This window comes from Jaculus jaculus, chromosome 1 (genome assembly GCF_020740685.1).
Source record: "Jaculus jaculus isolate mJacJac1 chromosome 1, mJacJac1.mat.Y.cur, whole genome shotgun sequence".
Taxonomy (NCBI): Eukaryota; Metazoa; Chordata; class Mammalia; order Rodentia; family Dipodidae; genus Jaculus; species Jaculus jaculus.
The window spans coordinates 131383673-131389043 of NC_059102.1; the positions used below are offsets into that span (position 1 = coordinate 131383673).

At 39.4% G+C, this 5371-nt stretch overlaps 1 pseudogene; it reads right to left on the reverse strand.

Moving 5' to 3' along the window:
• Positions 1-2688: 2688 nt before the first annotated feature.
• On the reverse strand, positions 2689-3716 carry LOC101609304 (annotated as a pseudogene).
• Between the last annotated feature and the right edge of the window lie 1655 nt (positions 3717-5371).

Below are 5371 nucleotides of genomic sequence, written 5' to 3' on the forward strand. Positions count from 1 at the left end.
ATTTCTGTACTTGCCCAGTTGAATGCTTCCTTTATAAATTTTATGTCTCCACATCCCATAAATGGTGCCTTAACTATTCTTTTTTTTTAATAATAATTTTTATTTATTTGTTTATTTTTGGGTTTTTTTTAAGTTTTTTTTTAATTTTTTTTGTTCATTATTTATTTATTTATTTGAGAGCTACAGACACAGAGAGAAAAACACATAGAGGGAGAGAGAGAGAATGGGTGTGCCAGGGCTTCCAGCCATTGCAAACAAACTCCAGACGCGTGCGCCCCCTTGTGCATCTGGCTAACGTGGGACCTGGGGAACCGAGCCTTGAACTGGGGTCCTTAGGCTTCACAGGCAAGCACTTAACCGCTAAGCCATCTCTCCAGCCCCCTTAACTGTTCTTATTGATGGCTAAGGAAAATAAAAAAGGAGACATGCTACATGACAAAAAAAAAAAAAAAAAAAAAAAAAAAAAAAAGCCTCGTCTCACAGGTTCACCTTCCCTCAGCCCACACTCTGCAGGCTGAAGTTACCGCTGCACTCCTTACCTTAAAATATTTCCCTGCTTGCTCTCTCAGCATAATCACAGACTCCATGTTGCAAATCTTATTCTTCAATTTTACCCTGGTGCTTTTAAACACTCAGACAAGCTCTTATCAGAATTCTCATTTCCATTCAAACTCTTTTCTCATGGTGACACCATTCCCATTGAACGTATATGTGTATATGTAGCCACTCTTCCTGGTCCACTTACTTTTGGTAATGATAAGAGTGACTCATTCTTAGTTAACTCAGTTTTCTCTGATGCTTTGATCTCACATCAGTTTTTTTAAGCAGCATGCTCTATCCCTGTCTTTAGTTACATGGGAGGATACTGAAGCCTCCCCCCCTTTCCTCAATGACATGGCTATCACCAGAGACCACTGGATACCTACCTGTCCTGATGGAGATAATGACTACTACCCCACTGTGATAATTAAGTTCTGTTGTCCACATGAGATTAGTAATCCATAGACATTCCTGTTAGGTTGTCTGAGGTTGCTCCTGGAAAGGATTAACTGATGGAAATAGTTCTGAGAGAACATAGCTCCTGGTGGTCTGTGCTACGTGCTGGTGAGCGCCTTTTACTGGGCTGCCCATATATGCTTCTATCATGTTTGGTTATCCTTCATCAGCAGTGGAACCAAGTTTCATCAGCTTTCCAACATGGACTGAAGACCAGCAGCTCTCCAGAAATCCTCCAGGTCTCCAGTACCAAATTGGGACTGTTGAGGCATCCAGCCACATGAACTGGGCCATGAAGGACTCCCTACCCAAAAATGTTCCTAGAGGAAATCAAGATTATAGAAAACAGAAAGAGGGGAGATGTTAAAATTCAAAGTTGAACCTATAACCAACTCCATACCTGCCTTACTAGCATGGGGATAATCCCTAGCAGTAAATGTATTTCATTAACCATATATATATGCTGTCTTCAATTAGTCTCTAATGTCCTATTCTTTTTTTTTTTCAGTGTATTTATTATTTATTTGAGAAAGAGAGCAAGAGAGAAAGAGGCAGAGAGACAGGGAGAGAGAATGGGCATGCCAGGGTCTCCAGCCACTGCAAATGAATTCCAGAAGCATGTGCCACTTTGTGCATCTGGCTTATGTGGGTCCTGAGGAAATGAACCTAAGTCCTTAGGTTTCGTAGGCAAGCACCTTAACCACTAAGCTATTTCTTTAGCTCATGTCCTATTCTTTTTAAAGCTGACGTGTCAGCTGCTGACCTGGCTATGCAATTTTCTCTTTCTCTCTCCCTCCCTCCCTCTTTATTTCTCTCTATATACAGTCTGTACAAAGTACCAGCAGAAGCCGGGCGTGGTGGCGCACGCCTTTAATCCCAGTACTTGGGAGGCAGAGGTAGGAGGATCACCGTGAGTTCGAGGCCACCCTGAGACTACATAGTGAATTCCAGGTCAGCCTGAGCCAGAGTGAGACCCTACCTCGGAAAAAAAAAAAAAAAAAAAGTACCAGCAGAGTTACTTTCTAATTCCTGTCTTCACTTTAGATCTGATAAGTCCATATTACCTTTCAAGTGTAAACTCCTTTGATGATTAACTTTTAGAAAAATTCTTCACATGTATTCTCTTTAAGCTCCCTAATTAGAAAAACCTAAACCTCTTACATAGAACCTTGACAGCTGATAGGTGTGTTTTCCCTGAGATGTACTAAATTAATTTTAAGTTCCTTAATTAGTAACCTGCTACTTGAAACTTTTACCTGTAACCTCAACAATAAATAGATATATTTTCAATAATTAAAAAAACCCAAGCAAGCACCCCTTTGGGCTTTGTGATTCTCCACCACAAAATTATATACACACACAAACAATGATTCTGGCAGAAAATATTTTTGTTATATTTGGAAAGAAAAGATAGCTTTTGTATAAGTCTACTATAGTATACAAAAAAAAAATAAACCCTGAAATCTGGGATGCAGAAATTTTAAATGTCTCCAAGATAATATTGTATGCAGACATGTTTTCAAAAACAATTTCCAAGACTCTCAAGGTTCACAAAGCAATTGAACAGAGACAAAAAGTAACTCTGAGGTAAAACATAGGCTGAGAAGAAAGTGGCACAGCAATTCAGAGAGGAAGATTCATATGACGAAATGAGGTCTCTCATATCCTGTTAATTAGGGGAGATGACACTAATCACACTATAAAGTTTCTTCTATTGAGAATATTTCCTAAAGCTCCTTTAATATCTCTGGTCCTCAGACTGTAGATAAAGGGATTCAGCATGGGAGTGACCAGAGTGTACAGCACAGCCACAATGACATCCTTGTCATTAGTGTTACTAGAAGAAGGGAAAAAGTAGAGCCCAATAATGGCTCCATAGTACAGAGAAACCACAGACAGATGAGAGCCACATGTGGACAAAGCTTTGCAGATTCCCTTGATGGAGGGAGTTCTCAGGATGGTGACCCCAATGTAAACATAAGAGACCAGAATGCAAATGAATGGTACAGTAATGACAACCACTGCTAAGGTGAGAATAACCAGTTCATTGATGGCAGTGTCTGAGCTGGAGAGCGTAAGTAAGGCAGACAGGTCACAGAAGTGGTGGAGAATGTTGTCTGTAAAGAGAGAGAGGCGAGCAAAGAGAAGTGTGTGCACAAGGGCATTGGGAGAGGAAAATAACCAGAAAACAGAGGCTCTCACTTGGGAGGCAGAGGTAGGAGGATCGCTGTGAGTTCGAGGCCACCCTGAGACACCATAGTGAATCCCAGGTCAGCCTGGGCTAGAGTGATACCCTACCTCGAAAAACCAAAAAAAAAAAAAAAAGGCTCTGACTCATTATGGTGTTATAGTGGAGAGGGTAGCAGATAGCCACATATCTGTCATAGGCCATTGAAGTGAGAAGAAAGTTGTCAACACACCCAAACAATAAGAAAAAGTAGACCAGTGTATGAGATGGAGTGACGCTGCATCAGCATATTCATGAGCATCTTTGGAGCGGTCACTGATGAGAAGGAGATGTAAGTGAAAGCCAAGTGGCTGAGGAAGAAGTACATGGGGGTGTGGAGGTCCAGCCTGATGAGCAGGATGATGAGCAGGTTCCCCAGCACTGTGGTCAGGTACATAGCAGGGAATAGGCTGAAGAACACGCTCTGCTGCTCTTGCCAGATAGGGAGCCCCAGGAGGATGAACTCAGACACACTGCTCTGATTACCCTTCATCAGGCTCTTCTCTTTTGCTAGAGATTTAAAAAAAAAAGGAGGACACAAAAGAAAGAGAGGTTATTATAACTATTGCATAATAAAAGCATGTTTTTGAACTGTTTAGTAGCTGTATTTTAACTTGAATACCTTAAGATTTTTGCTACACTGTTCTACTAATGATGATCTGGTTACATGATGCTATCTGACTAGAAACCAATTCAGCATGTTTTTGAGAAACTAAGACACACCAGAATGAGTATCAGTTCATATCATGTTCCAATGAGAGGAAATAGAAATTCATGAAAGAAATCTGAAGTCAGAAAATGAGTGTACAAGACCAGGTTGGTAGCAGATTAATGGAAAACTAGTAGATAAATTCTAATGGCCTGTTGGCCTTGTTTAATCTTCCCTAGGCCAATGAGATACATTTTGGTTATGCTTTATTTCCATTCACTGAGTTAACATGAGAGAATCCAGAGGTTGTTTGAAACTCCAGAATATCAGGATCTGGAGACTTGGTGGAAATAGTATATACTCAGGTCAAAGCAAGGAAAGTGCTTGAATCCAGGTAATTATCATAAAATCTCCAGTGACATATCTTATGATAGTCCATCAGTGCTTTCTTAAAAAAATTCTTTCCCATTCAATATTTTCAGACGCCTATCACCTTTTCTAAAAGAATATTCATGGTGTATAAGGAGGGGGAGTCTGTGTCCCTTCCATCTTCGACCTTATATATTTTCTCAGTTCAAACTGGGTCATGCTTACTCAAGCCCACAGAACACTGAACAATTTTCCCATCACATCAAGGATCTGCCAAAGGGTAGGTTCTTTGTAAATATCTATCTAACATTTCTTATACTTTGTGAACACTGTGACTCTTCCTCTTCTCATTCTAGTTCATCAGATGTAGACCTATCCATATGCACACTCACAACACACTCTGGACAGAGAGTATAACACAGCATCTAGTGAAAATAGAGTAACATCAATAAAATGAATACAATGTCTTGATATCTGAGAATTGTGTGACCATCTGGTTCACACCACTCATTTGGAAGGTTAACTTAAATTTATGTTAAGTGTATGAATTCTTCCAACTTGATTGAACATGTTTAAAATTCACATATTCTTTATTCTATTACATTAAAAAAAATCTTGTAAGTAAAATTATTACCTAAGATGGGTTGTATGTACATTGTATGTTATTTATTTCATGTTCATAAAAATCAGTGTATCCCATTGAAATGGTAAGTTTCTGTTTGTTGTAATTCAGTTTCTAACATACTGTTATATTGGAATAAATAATATTCATAAGTCCTTTTGTACACTGACACACATATATAATGAATATGTTTGTGTATAGAAAGAATTCCTAAAATGGAAATTATATTAAATCTATATTCATGATTTTGACATATTGTCCAGTTATAGAGAAGCTAAGGTGATGAGGAAACCTATGTTTTGTAAATGTTTTTATTTATTCACCTGCCAGCAGAGACACACAGAGAGAATGAATATGTGTGCACCAGGGCCTCTAGCTGCTGCAGATGAACTCTAGATGCCATGTGCCACTTTGTGTATCTGGCTTTATGTGGGTACTGGGGAATCAAACCCAGACCAGTAGGCTTTGCAAGCAAGGACCTTAACTGCTGAGCCATCTCTCCAGCCAG